The sequence below is a fragment of the Ursus americanus genome, chromosome 26, assembly GCF_024610735.1.
Source record: "Ursus americanus isolate L20-20 chromosome 26, mUrsAme1.1.p, whole genome shotgun sequence".
Taxonomy (NCBI): domain Eukaryota; kingdom Metazoa; phylum Chordata; class Mammalia; order Carnivora; family Ursidae; genus Ursus; species Ursus americanus.
The window spans coordinates 41,611,383-41,630,074 of NC_142152.1; the positions used below are offsets into that span (position 1 = coordinate 41,611,383).

Below are 18,692 nucleotides of genomic sequence, written 5' to 3' on the forward strand. Positions count from 1 at the left end.
TTCGCACCTGGAACCAGAGCAGTCAGCCTCAGTTGCTTCCCGCTCTTCACCTGGGGGCTGGGGCCTGGGGCCTTGGAAAACAGTTTCACCGAGGAAACAGTCTCTGGAAGGGGCTTGCAGTGATTCAGGACAGACATGGAATTACAGCAGAGCTGGGGTTGGCCCCAGGGCTTCGTCACCAGCCCCAAGCTAGCTTGATGCGATACCTCCCGGAAATGGTTCCTCGGCCCCTTGCCTCTTCAAGCCATCGAGGTGAGGGGCAGTGCCCCTGACGTAGCAATATTTCTGTGGCCGAGTCCCTACACCCCCGCCCCCTCACTGCTTGATTGGCAGCTCCAGGGGGCAGCTGGATCACTCTGCCCAGAATAACCCTGGGAGGGATTGGGAGAGGGGTCACATACGAGAATGTCCTTCTTCTTTGGGCTGCCCAAATGGGCCAGGCCAATCAGCTGCTCCCCAGGCTGCTTTTGCCTTTCAAGGCAAGCGGGCAGAGGAAGGAGCCTTGCCAGCTGCTAGCCCGGGGCCCACACTGACTTTCAGTGTGACCTTCTCTTCCTGGGCCCTCAGTTTCCCCAGAACTGCAAGGCGGGCTTGGGCAGGGGATCTTTGTTCCTGTAGCTCTGGGGTCCTGGCAGGTGCCAGATGGGTGACTTGGGGAATGGCGGTTAAAGGAGGGGTTGGCTGAGCAGGTGGGGCTCAGGGACCCCACCCTGCCTCAATTCCAGAAGCTGGGGGTCCTTGTACTATTTAAAAATAGTATTAGGAGTTGGGGTCCTCACACTATTTCATTTACGGAGAGCCCCCCACGTATAAGTCATGGTTGGGAGCTTAGGCTGGCCGGTTCCTCCTGGGGTTTGTCCCGTTTGACATTGGGGCTGGGAGGGTCTCAGTGGAGCCTGTCTCTGGTGGGGCCCTCTGGGCCTGGTGTTCTTCTGGCTCTGTGGACGGGACGGGAGCTGTAGACCTAGAAGCTGGGTGAGGGCTTTGAGGGAGACGAGGGGGCTTGGCCTTGCTGTGGGTGGAAGTCGGGCAGAGTGGGAGGCAGACTTCCTTCCCAGGGGAGGTGGCCCTTTGTAAGCTGGAAAGGGTCCCAACAAGGAAGGGCCTGTGATTATCATGAAGACTGGCGACTTTTAGTTTTGGAACACCTGCTGTGACTGGACGGTCAGCCCTCAGACAGCATTTTCACGCCTGGGTCAGCTTGAATTTCCCCACTCGCCCTGTGAGGCGACGGCGTTCGGCCTTGCGAGTGAACGCACGGGAGCCCTGGGGCTGCAGTGACTTCCCTGGGAGCTCCGATCAGCAGTGGCTGTGGCAAGGGGGCCAAGACCACCGAGCGAGCACCCCTGGCAGCAGGCTCCTGATGACCGGAGCTAGCGAGGGGCGGGGCGCGTGCACGAGGAGGCGAGTGCCGTCCAGACGGGGCTAATTAGAATTTATTTATTGAAACTGACGTTTCCCCGGCGTCTGCTCTGTGTCAGGCATGACCCTAGCAGCTTGACCCCCAGACACTGACTTTGCTCCGGACATAGTTCCCCATTTTGTGGCATCGAGAGAACCCAGGTCAGGAAGGAAGCGGCAGTGTAGAAAGCCAAGTTTTCCTGCTTCCTTCCACCAGTGGCTGGAGAGAGCAGGAATGGATGCCCCAGGGGGGCAGACAGTGGCCATTTGGGGACCCCGAGGGACCCTCGGCCAGAGAGGCCACTTTGGTTCCGTGGCATCCATGTTCTCAGCCTCGTGACCCGATGGGAGGCCAGGCCCTCCCTCGGAACAGGGGGCCCCAGTGTCTGCCTCCATCTCCCTGAAAAGCTCATGTGGTCATGGCCAACTCATTTTGGCCGATTCGGTTGTCGGCAGAGGGACAGGACAGCTGGCCCTGGACCTGCTAATTATAGCCGCTCAAGTATTTGAACGAGGTACTGAGTCCCCCATGTCATGGTTTTTTCCTGCAGACAGACTAACCCTTTTACCTTTGTTCCTGAGTGCTGGCCAGCCTAGCCGCCCCATGTATCGCCCAGGCACCCCACGTCCCCCAGCGAGCCGCCTGCCCGGTGGGGAGGTCAGCATGGGACCTCCACCCCAAGTCTTACCTTTGATGCAAGCGTTCAGTTGCTCTGCTCCTGTCCCGCTGTCGGCTAGAATCTCGCTTCTTCCTGCAAAGTGATTGGATACGTTTATTTCTGTAATTAAGAGTGTCCAGGCTTTGGGTCACTTATGGACATTCTCCTGTCCCCCATGGCACACCCCACACTTTCTTCCCTGCTTCTGTCCCAGGGCTGAGTCACTTTGCTCCCTTTGGGTACTTCCGTTTTGAGTACTTACTATTTTCCAGACGCTGTTCTAATTCTTTGAATCCTTATGGCAACCTGTGACGCTCTTACTGTTACTGTCCCCATTTTTCAGAAGAGGAATTGGAGGCTCAGGGGCGAACCTCAAATCTTCAGCAGACCTGAACTCGTTCTCCCACTGGGTCTGATGAAGGCTGCGCCTCCTGCTGGCCTCAGGGATAGCCTACCACCCACGGAGGTCCGCAGTGGCGCTTCCATTCAGCTGTCCCCATGGACTCCTGAGCTTTTGGCAAGACCCCAGTTCTTTCCAGACCCCATTTTGCTCTCAGCAAGAGCAAGAGTTGATGTGAGTCTGGGGTCTGGGCCCCGTACGTCACCCCGAGTTGGTCTCTTAGCTCCCTGAGCTTCGACTTCACAGGCGAATCTAAGTAGCATCTCCTCAGGCTGGTGGTCCTTCCTTCCCCTGGGGCCCCGTCCAGGGGGACCCCCGTGCTGTTTTGTCCTACCCCTGGTGTCTGTATGCACATGCTACTCCTTCGTCCCACCCTCTGTTGGCACGCAGTAGGGCTGCAGGCAGCAGGTGTGTTCTCAGAGGCGGGTGGAACTCTGAGCGGTTTCCTTTCTCCCCTCCCAGGTGGCTGGAGGTGAGACTGCGCTTCCCCCCCAGGGAGGGAGCAGATGCCTGGCCCAGAATCCAATCGAAAGAAAGGTCTGCAACATGAATTTTTTTTTTTGATTTGTAAATTTGGACAATTTGTAAATGTGTAGCTCCCTCAGGATGGAACTAACCTGACCTCTTTATTTTGCAGCTGAGGCTCACTGCTCCCTGGGTGGGCAGTGAGTTGTGGGTTCCTGAGGCCAGCATGCGGCCTGGCGCCCCATCCCCACCCCCCCTGGGACGCACCCCTGTCCAGAGGGGGGTGCATGCTGCCCTCCTAGGCTGACCTCATAGAAGACCAGGTATGTATGCCCTATCTTTACGCCACACAGGTTCCGTGGGCAGAGGCCTTAACACCACGTTAATATGGTAATATAATTAAAAATCCGGAATAACTGTCACTCTATTATATGTAATCGAGGGAGGTATTAAAATCTCTGACCAAGATACAAAGGAGTGCAACAAGTGAGACCTCTGGTGGGGGCTCAAAGGGGGCCCAAGGCGGAGCAGAGAGCACAGACTCCCCTGGGGGACCTTGGTCAAGTGACGTGAGGCCCCCTCCCCTTCTGTAGGATGGGGACTGTCATCTTTCAGCGTTGCCTTGTTGCCTTAAATGAAATAAAATAGAAAGTGCCCGGCACACAGTAGGTATTCAACACAGATAAAAATAACCCTTATTTGAGGCAGATCTGTCCCCTCCCTGTTTGAAAGCCCTTCTCATTTTTAGAGAGCCCAGAGGGAAGACGAGGGGAGCAGGGACTGTTGGGGGTCAGTGTAGGGATCCAGAGAGCCTTTTCTTGAGTCAGCTGTATGACTTGGGCTGGCGTTGCCTGGATTTATGAGGCCTTCCGGAGGAGCAGACGTCTTCATGTTGAATTAGCCTGGCCCGGAGGTGGACGCAGGTGATGTCAGCCCGGGTACGGCATTTTATTTTTCTTTATCCTGCCATATTTCATATCTGAAATCTATGACAAACACCTCAAAGTATTCACCAGGACCAAACCTAGGCCAAAATAAAATGCTATGTAATAAACAGCAGAGCCTCGCGTGTGGGAAAGGCGATTACGAGCTGGTCACGCTGGCAGAGGGCTGGTTAACCTGTGCTCACGTTTCTTCTACATAAAGTCATGGTCAAAAATAGATCTCTGCCCGGCAGGGGGGAGGAAAGTTCTAGAAGGTCCCTGTCTGTGCTAGCAAGAGGAGAGACTCTAGGAGGCCAGGGTGAAACAGGACGAGGGCTCACACTGATTCAGGTTGAACGTTGGCTTAGTTTGGTGTTCTGGAGGTCTCAGAGCCTCAGCGGCTCCATCTTTAGGTGAGACCAAGATGGTCTCTGCTGCGCACTTAGCCCTGTGCCTGCTCAGGGATTCTGACAGCCTAGACAGCTGGGAGGGGGCCTGGGGAGTTGAGTCTGAAGCTCAGGGAGCAAGCAGGAGTTAAAGTGTCTTGGGGAGAGGGGCATTCTGATGGGACACCAGGGTGCAGCTCGCCACCCTGGACACAAAGGGGGGCAAGCAAGGGCCTGTGGGGTTGTTCCCCTTTGTCCTGGAACCGACAGATCAGATATACCCGTGCCCTTGAGCCACACTCCGTCTTGATGAGATGTGGGGGAAAAGATGGCAGCTGCGGGTTCTGTACAGAAATCTAGCTGTCAGGACTGCTCACTGGGCAGCCGCGCGGCTGTTGACGATGCACGTGAGCTGTGGGGCTGCTGCTCCCCAGAGGCCCGCATGTCCCCTTCACCAGGCCCAGCTCATGTGACATTCTCCTGGAGTTCTCATTCCAGCTAGCTAATCCCCGAGAACATGGGGCCTCTTGAAGACTGAAAAGGAAAGTCCTCCCTGATGGGTGCATTGCAGACACTCCCGCTGGTTGGCTCTGGAGGGATTTGGGGCCTGGGGGCGGTGAAATCGAAGCCGGCAGGCCCACACCTGCTGGCCTCCTGTCACTGACATGCCACCGGGAGGCCCGGGGCTCTGGCTTTAGGACATATAAAATTAAAAGAGGAATGATCTTTGGGATAAAATAAATCCCCCGTGTCTGGCAGAACTTGTTTTGGGGATGTGTACCCATCCTGGGCCATCAGCCAAAATGCTCTTCCTTTTGTTTTTGTAAAAAAAAGAAAACAACCCCCCCACCCCACAAACAAACAAACGAGAAAAACCAAAAAAAAAAAGAAAAAAACCCCACACCAAGTGTTTATTTTAATTATGTAAGGAATGTACTGATAATTAATACACTCGTTACTAAAAATCAAACACTGCAGATAAAAGCTAAAGCCATCTGCAGCCCCTCCCTCACTCCCAGCTCCCCCCACCCCCAGCATATTCACTGCCGTTGCCAGTTTCAGGTGCATGGTTCCAGATATTTCTCTGTGCATTTATGTATGTATATAAATAGACCTCTAAAATATATGATTTTGTTTATTTTTTACATAAGCTACAGCACAGTGTACATTTTCTTCTGCTGCTTTTTCTTCCCTCAGGAATCTGCCTGGAGATAATCAAGATCGACACCGTGCCTTATAACACATCTTAGTACCCTGTAATCCGAACGCCCCGGGGCTGACTTAACCCCCTCACTGCTGCGGCAGGAGCCCCAGGTCCTTACCCCGTGGGGACAGGAAGCGGAGTGCGGGGCAGGTGTAAGTAATTTCTCAGGAGCGGGCTCACAAGTGTTTATGACATTATCACAAATGAATATATGGCTGCATCAATTAGCAAAATAAAAGGGGGACATGCCTGGACCAATGATGGCAAAGTGTTTATGAACAAAGGATCATGATGAATCCAGTTCTGTGCAAAATACTGAGGTCCATTAAAAGACAATAGGTCTCGGCTGTTTCATTCTTTTTAAGAGCTGTTTAATATTCCAGGGTATGTATGCACCCTTGTTGATTAGACCCTCTTCTATTGTTGAAAATCCCGGCTGTAAGTGTGCCGGGGGGTAGAGAATGTGTCCAGATAGGAGCTCTGGTCAAAGTCCTGGTCATCTGGGTTGGTGGGGGGAGTCACAGGTTCATGGCTGCTTGTTACGTTATTTAAGGAAATAAATAAAAATGAATACGTAAGATAAAAGTAGACCTTGCAGAGATAAACGAGCATGTCATGAGCCGAGGTTTCAATTCCTACGATTTTGTTCCACTGATGCCGCTAGAAAGGGATCTAAGCCATTCGTGTTTTGTTGTTTCAAATGGCCCCGCAACGAGCATTTTTATAGCCAACTCTGTAAACATGTCCCTGGCTGTTCCTTTATCCCAGCTTCTTGGAGGTGGGGTAGCTGGGTTAAATGGTTTGCAAAGTTTATTTTCATTGAGCTTTCTAAAATGCCATTTTGACCTTGTCACTGTCCTGCTTTAAATCCTCCCTCTGACTTCCTGGAGCTTCTGGGATGAGGTCCAAGAGCCTTAGCCTGGCACGCAGGCTCCTTCAGGGTCTGGCTGGAAGCTTCCCAGCCTCGTCCCCCCCAACCCCTTGCCCCCCACTAGGCACACTGCAGCCCCAAGAGCTACCTGCTTCTGTCTGTGTGTGCTTTGCCCTTTTACATTCGGGGGCTTCAGCCTGCCTTCCCAACCAGCTTCCCCTGAGCCTTTAAGACCAGGCTTTGAAATGTACCCCACGCTGAACTCCCCCCAGCACCTTGTTGAAAAGTCCAGCAAAGCACAGTCCCCGTAAGTGTGATGCCTCATTGACACATTTTCCTAGTTCAGGAGAAGGTTTTGAATTTTTCCAGAATGCATGAAACCGGCCACATGTCAATCTCCCCTTTTCCTTTGTCCCTTTCTAGGGCCCTGGGCTCCTGGGTCGCCTGGATCTGCCTTCCTCCCACTGAGAAGGCCTCCTGTTCTGCTCCCGAGGACTGAGCCGGTGCACTGGGTGAGTGCTCCGAATGTGTCAGACCACAAACGCATGCCTGGGGGGGAACCTTCCCCTCCACTGCCCCCAACGGCTCTGCCCTGCCCTCCAGGGCACAACACCAGGTTCCCTCCGTGCCTGCTGGCAGGACCCCAGAATCCATGAGTAGGGGGGATGGTAGCATCTCGGGGTTGAGTGTGCTGGTGATGGGTTTGGGGGGCATAATTACAGCTTGGAAACGGTTGATTGCATCTTTTATGGCCTTCTCCTTGCCAGAGGGAAATGGGCTCAGTCCCAGAATATAAGAAGGAGGTAAGTCTTAGCATGTGACAGCAGGGCCACCAGCTGTGGTAAGGCAAGGGCTCTGGGGAGAGGACAGGCTGACAGTGGATGCTGCCTTGGGGACAGGGTCATGTTCCAGAAGGAGCACAGGCTTTGGGGCAGAGGGACGATGATGCCAGGTCCACATCACCCTGGGGGCAGAGGGCCTCACCTGCTTGTGGGAGGGACTAAAGTCACCGGACCTGCTCAAGGTTTGGGTCTTTTTTTTCCCCTCCAGGATGGGGGGTTGGGGGGTGAACTCCGAGAGGCCGGCCATCTTGAGAGCACAAACCCAGCTACAGAGCAGACGTGAAGTGTACGTCTTTGGCAAGGCCCTGAGAATTCCTGTGCCTCAGTTTCCTGATCGGAAAAGCATCTGCACACATGGAGTAGTGATAGGCAGAGTGAGACAAGAACACAGATAAATCACCAAGCACAGTAGCCAGTGGAAAACAGGAGCCTTTCCCCTCCTGTCCTGTCTGAAATGCATAACCTTCCCTCCTGGAGACACAGGCAGCCCCTCTTTGGAGCAGGGAGACCCACAGAGTGGAAAAAAAAGGCTGCAAGAGGGTGAGTGGGATTAAAGGCCCCCCCCTTGCCCCTCTCGCTCCAGTGCAGACGCCCCCAAGGGAGACCCTGGCCTTTCTGTCAGTGCCCTGGCAGGGGAAGGGGCTGCCCCCGCCGGGTTTAATTGGGTTCTCCTGAAAAGTTTGGCAATAGTTTATTTTATTTTTTTATAAATATATATAAAATGTCAGACTGCTCTTCAGGCAGATTTTTTAGGCGTGTATTTTATGGACTTTGGCAAGGACGGCTCGGAAGGAACAGTGGTACAGTCTCCAGGGGTTAATAATTCCTGGAAAAACTTCTGGCTAAACCTGACTTCTCCTGCATTTCACAGAAAATGCTCCCTGGGCCCGGCCCAGCCTGAAGGAGGTTTTTGTGCAGTGGGCAGCCTTACCTAGCGCCCGTGTGGCTTGTCTGTTGCCTTTTACACAAAAGTGAACTTCCTCGGGCGCGGGGCACAAAGACTCCTCTCTCCGAAAGGTTGGGTTTATTTACTCTGGAGCGGCTCACCCCGGCTGTTTCTCGGTGGCCCCGTGTGTGGAGCCGCCTGCACCCCTACCTCGTAGCCCCGTGCTTCTCGAAACCCCACTCCCCACTTCTTCACACAGGGACGGGGGACAGGGCCCGGAGCCGGCGCTGTTTGTGTCTGAAGCAGGAGGAAGTGTCCTGGGGAGGGGGATAGAGCCTCCCTCTCAGCGGGAGCCCCTCCCTAGCCAGCCTGCCAGGCAGGGGCTAGAGGGTTTGCCGCCCTGTGGCCTTTGGCTGGTTAGCGATTTGGGTAGGTGACTTTTTAAATCCACACCGGTGCTAACCTGAGCTCTTTCCTGAACCACAAGCTACCCCTGACCAGAAACCTTTATTTGCAAAATTTCTTTTGTGCGAGTCTTGTGTTCCGCACCCCGCATTGCCCCCCCCCCATAATGCTGCAGCAGCAGGAACGCATATGCAAATACCACTTTACCAAACATTTGCAAATTGACACTTTCAAAGCAATCCTTTAATAGATTAAAACAAGAGCAGTGACAAAATCACAACAGAAACCCCAGGCTCTGAAAAGCAGTTTCCCCAAGGTCTCACAGTAGCTCCCAAGCGGGGCAGCAGGGGCAGTCTGTCTGTCTGTCTGTCTGTCTGTCTGTCTGTCGGGAGTCAGCCTGCACTGTCCACCTGCAACACGATGCTGCCCCCCCACGGCGGGTCAAAGCAGCTGTCGGGACCCCGACAGTGCCCTGGCCCATTGGATTGCCAGGAGCGGGACGGTCAGGCTTGCAGTGACAGGGGTCTCCATCCCCAGGTCCCCAGGTTCCTCTGCCCCCCCCACCCCGAATCTTACAATCTTACTGCCCCACGAAAGTGCGTCACTGCCTTGAGGGTGAGCTAAGGCAGCCTGGTCATTCCACACAGCCTGTTACACACGCACGCACGCACGCACACACACACACATACACACACACACACACACACACACACACACACACACACACATGCGCGTGCCTGCGCGCGTTCCCTGAGCGCCTGCACTGGGAACAAAGACAAGAAAACTCCTTTAGAAACTGCAGAACAGAGCCTCGTCTAGCGGGGGTCCCCTGATAAAGGCCCCGTCCACCCAGAGTTCCTGGGAACTGAGCCCCCATGAATGGGCCTGGAGATCCAGTGCCTGATGCGGCGTGGGCCGCATTCATCAACATGCAGGCCCCTGGGCCCGTCGCCGGGCGAGGGGCTTTCACGAGTCCCCAGAGCATCCAAGTCACGGTCCAGCAGCCGGCTGAATCCGTGGCTGCGGCCCAGCCTCCAGAAAAGGGCCCTGCTTTTCCCATGACCGGGAGGCCTCTCAACTCACCAGACCCCCCCCTCCTACTTCCCCCCTGCAGGAAGGTTCTCCCCCACCCGCTGCACCAGCCTGTTGCCCCAGAGAGGACCCAGGCCAGCCTTTCTGGGCCTGGGAGTTGGGGCGGGCACTTGGCCACTCCAGGTGGCCCGGCCCTTGAGATGGGGAGTTGGCTGCAGGACAGCCCCCCACCTCCCCCCTGCTGGCCCCGAGCACTCACCCCCATTCTCTGCTCCTCTCCCTCACTGCCTCATTGTGACAGAAGCGCTCCACCAGCCATCTCCGTGCCTTTGCCATGCAGCTCAGGGCAAGGTACATGGGAAAAGTCTGCGCATCCTTGCTCTGACCCCAGCCTGTCTCCTCCGCAGCCAGCCCCGCTCGGGACTTAGCTCTGTAGGAGCTTCTCAAAGGCCTAGACGTGCGGGCTGCCAGCCCGGGCAGGGAGCCGTGCTGCAGCCTCCCGGCCAAGTACCGGCCTGCCTCTCTCTGCTCGGATGCCTCCCGTAACAGGGAGCTCCCTCTCTCCCCGAGCAGCCCGCTCAGGGCTCGCACACCGAGCTGCTTTGCCGAGCCCTCCCCTGCTTTCTGCATCTGCCTCCGCGGCTCTGCTGCAGCCCCCTCGCCCCCTCTGCCCTCGGCTCTCCGCAGACAGCAAGCTCACTTCAGTGCTCTCCTTTCCGTGCTGAGGAGCGAGCCCCCCACCCACCGAGGGATCAGATCTGGGGTCCCTGTCACCGTCCAGATCACAGCCGTCTACACCTGTCCCGGGGCGCCTCTGCCCCTGCTCGGTGGGGTCTGGGACGGGAGCCCTTTGCCCTGCTGTTCTGCAGAGAGCCCAGGGGAGGGCGCGGGTCTCCCCTCCCAGGTCCAGCTTCTCGAATCTCTCTGTTAAGCGGCGTCTGAGCCCTCCGTTTTTTATGGCCCCTCTGCTAGTTGCCAGGGAGAATGCTCTCTATGCAACCCCCTGCCTTTTCTGCAGGAGCTGCTGGCGGCTGGCCGGCCCTGGGCAGCAGCAGCGGCGGCGGCAGGCGGCCACAGTGGGGCTGGGGGGCTCCTGAGACAGAGAACACCAGACCGGGCTGGACTCCCTGCTTCCTAGCTGTGAGACCATGTAATTCCTTTTACTTTTCAGAGCCTCTGTTTTTCCCTGTGCAATAGATAAGAGAGGGGCTCCCTCCCCGTGAGATAAAAATGAGATAAGAGTCACCTAGCACACATCAGACACTTCATGAATGCTTATGGAGTAGACAGTGGGACCCAGGGAGGGAGGCGCACATGTAACAAGTGGCACGCAAGGAAGAAAACAGTCTGGCCTTTCACGACCCTGCCCCGAATACAAACAGGAACCTTGCTTGCCAGAGACCCCTCAGCCAGCTTAATCGCACAAATGAAGTCAGCCAGAGGCAGCCCCTGGCCTGTGAGCTCACAGTAGATGCAGCAGGCGGTAGAAATGCATGCGAACCCACCTCTGCATTTAATACGGCAAGAATTTGCATTGTATGTAATAGCACGCGGGGCCCCGGGGTAAGGCATGAAGAAACACTTTGCTCTGCTGCTGCCTGGAAGGGCTGGCTTAGACAGTAGGGGGGGCCATCTGGGAAAGAGAAACCCAGTGGGCTCCGGGCATCCCACAGACTGTGGGATCCGGGTATCCTCCCATGCACTCATTCTCCAAACCACCGCAGTGCACCTACCTTGGCAGGCCCAGACCCAAGTGGGAGGCTGGACCCCGAGTAGTGGCAGTCGGCTTCCTGTCCTCGAAGTTCAGTCTGGTGGGGGAGAGAGACAAGGAATAAGTCAGTCACTGCACATCAAGTGATCGGGGGGCGGGGGGGTGATGGCAGGTGAGATTTATGGAGCCCTGTCTCGGGGCCAAGCCCTGAGCCTGCACAGGACTCACCCGGGGAAAATCTCTGAGCACCAGCTTCATAATCCCCATTGGGTTGATAAGGAAACTGAGGCAGGGGATTGTGAAGTCGCATACTCACCGTCTCTCAGCTGCTGTGAGGCCAGGCTGGGATGGAACCCCAGACCGTCTGAAGCTCCCCACCACACCCTGCTGCTGAGGGCTGCTCAGGAAGGCAGAGCTGAGTGCTGGGGGGGCGTGGGTGGGCAGGGGATGGATTGATTAGTTATAAGCACCTCCCAGCGGTGCTTGAGATCCCAGCTCCTCTGTGGCCCAATCCGTTTGAAGGGCAGATTCAAAATTAGGTGGTAGCACCTATGGGCAGAGGCTTATGAAAATGGCATTATTAACCTGACGTGGAGAGGGCCCTGCCCACCTCCAGGCAGATTGCAGATAGAGACGGAGGGGGCTGGGGCTTGTTTATGTGGACAGTGCGTGAGAGAGGACAGAGCACATCCGGGGGTGGGCCCGCCAGGGCTTCTTCGTGGGGAGGACTGGCTTTGGAGGGGATGAGGGCTTGATGGCTGAGAGAGGGGAGCAGGGGAAAATATTCAGGGCAGCCCCTCACCTCAGGGAGATGCTCTAAGCTGGAACCCACTCTTGGAGGGAGGGTCTCTGGGCCCTTTTCTGATCGGCACAGGGACTGTGAGCCTCACTGCTCCTCAGTTTCCCAAACGTCACTTCAAGAAAAGCCCCTGTCCCCACACCTTCCCTCCCACTCCCACCGCTGTTACAGTCGGCAGACACCTGTCTGCGTGTTGGAGCAGTATTCAACAGGAGAGCTCTGGTTCCCGGAGGGAGGGAGCGAGGAGGGCTCGATGTGGACGGGGGAGGGAGGGAGGAAAGCCGTGCCCCCGACTCAGAGAGGCGGCTGAGCCAGGTCTGCAGCGGGTAGGACTTGGGCCACTTAAGATTTGTGCCAACTCACGGTGCAGTGGAATCAGACAGTCTGAATTCTTCAGACACCAGCCAAGAGTCTGTGGCGCCCCCAAGTGCCGCAAGGGGGCTGCCTGGGCCACATTTCTGAGCCCAGAAAGTGAGGAGGGGGAGACCGTCAGTAGGGACTGTTGCTTTTGCATCTTTATTGGCGCTTTTAATTGCGGCATGGAGAGGGGGGCCAGGCCGTGTGCTGGGCTGGGGACAGCCGGGAGGGGGTGGCAGGCTCTGGCTTGGGGTGGCTGCTGGCTGTGCCCCTCCCTCACAGAGGGCTCCGCTGCAGTGCAGCAGGCTGCCGGAGGGTCCCGGGAACTGTCCCAGGGAACTGTCCCGGAGGGTCCCGGGAACTGTCCGCTGGCCGGCTTTCCAGAATGGGAAACGGAGGAGGAGGGAGGGAGCTTTTCCAGGGTGACGAGGTGCCCAGGAAGCCCACCGCACAGAGTCTGGCAGCTTTAGAAGGGCCAGGATCGGGGAGAAGAGGAGGAGGGGGGTGGTGGTCTGTAGGGTCTGGGGAAATTGGCTGGACCTGGGGTCGAGTGTTAGTTTGCCGTGGGTGATATGACTGATGCAGAAAAAGGGGGCTGAGAGAGGGAGAGGAAGGGGCTGAGGAGTCAGAGCAACTTGGTACACAGTTTTAGGGCAAAAGCACTAATTCTTTTCCTCCCCAAAAGGCAATTAAAAAAAACAAAATAAAATAAAATAAAATAATTTTAAAAAGGCATTTGAAAGCTAGACAGCTCAATCCTTAGCAGCCAAGCTGGTCTCCGGAAGGATTCATCAGGTGGGCAGCTCTGTCTTGGAGAAGGGAGGGGCTGGCAGGTCCTTTAGAGCCAGTGAAAAGGTTGCAGGGGCCTGGATGGCTTAGGGTGGAGGAAAGGGGCCAGGGAAGGAGAGGGCCTGGGGGGAACACAGGGGATCTGAGGGAGGCAGGAGGGCCAGGGAGGGGGCTGGAGGGCCTGGAGGGAACATTGGGGTGTATGTGTGAGGGAGGCATGAGGGCCAGGGAAAGGGCTGGAGGGCCTGGGGGGGCGGGGGCATGGGAGTGGGGTCTGAAGGAGGCAGCAGGGCTTAGGGGTGGCTGGAGGGCATCTGGTTCTGCAGCTCCTGCACCTTTGCACTTTCTCCTGGATCCAGCCAACTTACAGTGGCCTGCTCCCATCAGCCCCAGCCCCTTTCTTGCACCCTCTCCACTTTGAGGCATTCGTTCTGTGAATCAGCTCCCTAATACCCCCCAACATTTAGTTTGGATGCTGGGCTCCTCTGCTTTTTTCGATGGCTTCCCCTCTCCTACCCCCTCACCTCCTGCACTTTATTTTTACCTATTGATCTTTAAGACCTTCAATTATGTAAAATTTGAAATAACACAAAAGTAGAGAAAATAATACATATTTTCATCACAATTTACAGTTTCCACATTGCCGGCACCCAGGTGCCAACAGCTCTCAGCCCCTCCTGTTCTGTCTGAGCCTTACACTGGCCCCTTACCACCCCCACCCCAGACTATTTGGAAGCAAATTCCAGACACCATATTGTTTCCTCTGAGCATATTTCAGTGCCTATCTCTAAAAAAGAAGGACTCTTTTCTGTTTTAAAAACATAACCACAATGCCACTTTCACAGTTAAAAAATTAACAGCCTTTCCTTAATGTCATCCAACATCTATTCAGCATTCAGATATCCCCAGTTGACTCATAAATTTCTTTAACTGTTGGTTTGTTCAAATCAGTGTCCAAATTCTTTCCTGCACTTTCAAGGGGCACTGGGATGACAGCAGGTAAGTTACAGATACAAATTCAGGGGTCTGACTATATACCCTCACCTTAAGTGAGTAATCCACCCTCAGTAAATCTCAGTTTTCTTACTGAAAATGGGGCAACTTCGGAGTCTCTCCCAGGGTCATTTAGAGGATCGGAGACAGTGCACGGGAAGCCCCCAGCCCTGTTTCTAGACATAAAAGACACTAAGCAAACAGAAGTTGCTAGAACTTCTTTTTTTTTTCTGGAAACATTTAAAGGGGAGTTGGTCTGGGGTAGGTAAAACAAAACTGGCTATCATCCACAAAACAAAAGGCTCCTGGCAGTCCAGGCCCCCTGAGTGATGAAGACAGTACGTGTACCACATCTGAACGAGGGCAATCTGCAGTCTGGGGACTGGGACCTCCAGCTGGCTCGGAACTGTCACCCCACATGGGAACAGCAACCTGGGACCTATCAGGGACCCCCGCCGGTTGCTGATCCACTAGATGGCAGTCTCTGCTGGGAGTCCAGGAGGGACCACTACCCCAGAAGGCTCTGGCCACCCCCCAGCCCCTGGGGCCGAAGGGGGATGCACACCACTAAAACACTGCAGATAATTTCTAAAAAGCATTTCTCAAGATGTCATGCAAGACATTCTGGTTTTCTCCCTGTATAAATCCGGGCCCCACTGCAGAAGCAGAGGGAATGAACATTTAATGATCATTTGCTCAGGCCAGTCATTGGTATGTCCACTCTCTCTTTAAATCATCACCACAGCTATGACTGATTTCCCTTTATTTTACAGCTGAGAGGACTCTGAGAGGTTAGTGGCTTATCCAACATCAGCTAGGAAGCAAGACCCAGGATTCCAATCCAGGTTTGTCTGATTCCTGCCCATAATATGGAGAGGAGGAAGGATGGGTGTTTGGTCTGATGGGTGGATGGATGCTGGCCTCGGTGAGGTGTCCGCAGATGGAGAAATGGTGTGATGGCTGGTGCATGCTGGTGAGATGGGTGAATGAATTCAAGTGCAGAGGGTGGAGAGATGGATGAATGAGAGAGAATAGCCAGCTTCTCACCAACATTAAAGGCTTACTTGGTCTCTGAAGAGATGTCTCCTCTGAGTGGAGCTTGCTGGCGAAGCTCCTGCCTTTTGCTCTGCCGCTGAGCGAACTGACTGGCTCAGGTGTCTCTGGGACAACAGGTGGGCTGCCAGCTCACAGGGACCAAGCCCCAGCTGTGGTGCTGGAGCTTCTCAGCAGCAACTCTTAGTTCCAGCAGTTTTCACACTGCACTGAGAAACAGCAGGCAGCCTCCCTCCACTGGCTCTCCTGGATGACTAAGCCCTGAGCCCAACCGCATGCTCAGTCCTTATGTAGCCACTTGGCATAATTTTATCTCCTCTAAATCATTACAATGACCCTCTATGATAGCAGTTACCACCCTCAATTAAGATGCAAGAAAATTGAGGTTTAGGAATGCTAAGTGACTGGCCCCAAATCATGTAGGGGACAATACAGAACCAGGATTTGAACCCTGGTCTGCTTTATTCTTCCAAACTCATACACTTTCAACATTTATTTTTCTCTAAGTCTGTGTCTGAAAAAAAATTCACTCCTTGGGGTTAACCCATGTTAGACTCCTCCACCTGGTCTGTCAGGGAGCTGGACCTCTTATCCCCCATACTCTAAATTTATTTCTCAAGTAACACCTTCTCTAGTTTGTCCTATTTGTGACTATCACACATATAAGGGTCAAGCATACTACTGACATCTTGCAGTATAATTAATCAAGTCAAATTTCTGGTAGTTCCTATGATGACTGAATACTAAGGGAAGCAGATGTAAAAATGACTCTAGAGCCTGAAGGAGTACAAGGCAAGGAGAGAGGGAATCAGACAGAGGGCTTAAGGGCAAATCAGTAAGCCTCCCTGAAGACCTGGCTCAAATTCAGCAGATATGTTTTGATAACCTGCATATGGGCTAAGTCCTGTTACACATATCCCAGATGCTCAGGTTTGATTCCCAGGTTTGCTGTTTACTAGTTTTGTGAGTATTTAACCTCTGTGCCTCAGTTTCCTCAGTTGTAATATGGGGATACCAACAGCACCTTATTAATGGGTACTTGAAAATTAAATGAGTCAAACATTTAAAGAGCTTAAAAACAATGTTTCCCATATGGTTAGCATTCAATAAATACTCCGTTACAGTTAAAATTGTAATTGTCATAACTACTTTATTGAGATGGTATTTAATATCTCTAACTGCTAAAGAATCATTATCCACATTTTATAGACGACAGAACAGGTGCTCAGAGATGTGTATGAGCTTGCTTTTGGAGAGGGAGTCTGTGAAATAGAAACATATAAATTTAAGGCTAGAAGATTTTAGCTCTAGTTAGGGAAATGAGAATTATATACACTAAATGGACATTATCCATCTAATGAAATATTAAGCCTTGGAATAGGCATTTCCTTGGGGGTATCGAGAATTATAGAAAGAATGGGAGCTGAGAAGAAGCTGAGTAGATGAAGGGCAAGATGAACAATTACGTTGTCTTGGTTCAACTTCCTGGCTTCTAGAAGCAGTGGGCAAGTTCCCCCAGTATTCTCATGTATGTTCTTACCAAATTTCTTTCTCTTTCTGTTTTTTTTGGGGGGGGGTAGAAAATAATCATTTTAGAAACATTTCTTTGTTTGCTCTTTTGAGGGTGGCTGTTTGGAATGAAGAATTGTTCCATGGAGTCTTAGCTTATGTAGGGCATGAGGACTGGGTGACCTCCTCCCATTTCTGGGCAGGATATTTGCAACTTAAGCCTCGGCAGTGTGTAGCTGCCTGTGGGGGTAGTGCTGGGGTGGGGTGTACATTTGGATGCCCTGCTACCCCAGACAAGGTATGGGGCTAGCATCCGTGCTGACTTGCTGGGCTGTGTTGGGTGCATGCTCTGATTTCAGCATTACCTGACAACGACTCTGCAGGTCCTGCAGGAACTGTCGCCTCTGCGTCTTCTTTAAGGAAGGCAGTGTATTTACTCATCCATGGCTGTTAGTATATCCTGGAGATGCCCTGTGCTCCTGGGACTGCCTGTGTGGGAGGTCACATAAGCCGTCCCACTCACCCACACACACGTTCACACACTCACCTTGGAGGCTGACAGTGGGGTATCAGAAAGCAAGAACTGCCATAAAAATGAGGCAGCAGGGGTAAGTGGGTAAGGCAGACTCTGGAGCTCAGCATCTTCCTTGCTGCGTGACCACTTGTAAGTCACTTAACCTTTCTGAGGCTCAGTTTCCCCGTGTGTAAAATGGGACTAAGCATGTCTGCCCATATATCAGCTTCTCAGGGAGTCTCTCTCGTCATTTGCTATTGCTCCCTCTCCTGCTTTATTTTTCTCCATAGTTCTGTGTCATATACCGCATATCATACTTACTTATTCTTAATGTTTTCTGTTCTGTCTCCACCCAAGGGATGTTAGCTCTCCGATTTTGTCTGTTTTGGTCATTGCTGTATCCCAGGACCTAGACCAGTGCCTGGCACAAAAATTGCGTGCTCAGAACTTTTGGGGGGAAGAAAAAAAGAGATGCTGTTGAATTGTACCCCTCCCCGCCAGAGACTGTCAGTGCATGCCAAGCAGGCAGCATGGTGCCTGGTGCAGTGTATGCATTCAATCAATATTGGCTAATTATGATTATTATGTCTAATTCGCAGGGCTGCTGTGAGGATCAAACAAGATAATGTATGCTAAGGCATGCTGTGAACACTACGTGCTGGGTACAGGAGGTACAACATTAATGATCGTCTGATGCTTGGAGGGAACTTGCACTTAAACTTCATGCTTTTCACTTCCACACCACCTGGGAGGGAGGGCAGACTGGTGGATTTTTGCCACCTGAGGCTCAGAGAGGGGAAGGGCCTTGCCCAAGGCCATACAGTGTGATGAAGGCAAAGGCAGAAGCCTAGGTTCCCAGCCTGGTGGTCTACCCATGACTCCCTTAGGAAAGTACCCAAGTGGATATATTTATGTATATATTATGTTATACACACATAAACATGATGTATATGTGTTTTAAATTTTATTTTTAATGTTTCATGTCTCGAAAGTTGCACTGTGGTCAGTGTGCTGGGCACCTACCAGGCCAATCTGGGAGGGTAGGGAGGAAACTGGCTATATTGTCAGTAAGGGTCAGAGTAGAGGCATTTGTAGTTTCTGGGAAACGATTTGGTCATCAAGAATCTCCTGGCATAGACTCCCCCGAGGGCAGCCCCATTTCATGAAATGAATTTTAGTTTTCTAAAGCGCATCCCTTAGTTGGATTTCTATTTTCCAGGGCACTTGTTTAAGCTTTGATGCCGTGTCCAAAAAAGAACAGATCCCAACAATTTCCTGCCCGAGGCCCATCCTTCCCGAAACCCTCGGCTTGGCCTGAGCATCGAGATAATTCGTTTTTCTAATCAGATTGGGGGCTGTTTGGCCAGCAGGGTGGGTGTGTGGGCCGGGGAGGGGGGTGTTCAGGGTGGGAGCTGCTTGAGGAACTGTCGATAGTTCACTGCACCCTCACGCTGGACCCACGAGGGTGCTGCTGTCCTCAGTCTACAAATCGC

The 18,692-nt window shown here is 53.3% G+C and overlaps 1 long non-coding RNA gene and 1 other non-coding gene across 2 annotated transcripts; both read left to right on the forward strand.

Annotated features, from left to right (window-relative positions):
• Positions 1-5,688: 5,688 nt before the first annotated feature.
• LOC123778211 (small nucleolar RNA SNORD112) lies at positions 5,689-5,765 on the forward strand. Its single transcript, XR_006775841.1, has one exon. It is a non-coding gene; the product is annotated as a small nucleolar RNA SNORD112 (small nucleolar RNA).
• Positions 5,766-6,726: 961 nt separating this feature from the next.
• Positions 6,727-18,097, forward strand: LOC123778189 (uncharacterized). Its single transcript, XR_006775833.2, has 3 exons — positions 6,727-6,821; positions 14,897-14,968; positions 17,799-18,097. It is a non-coding gene; the product is annotated as an uncharacterized LOC123778189 (long non-coding RNA).
• The last annotated feature ends 595 nt before the right edge of the window (positions 18,098-18,692 follow it).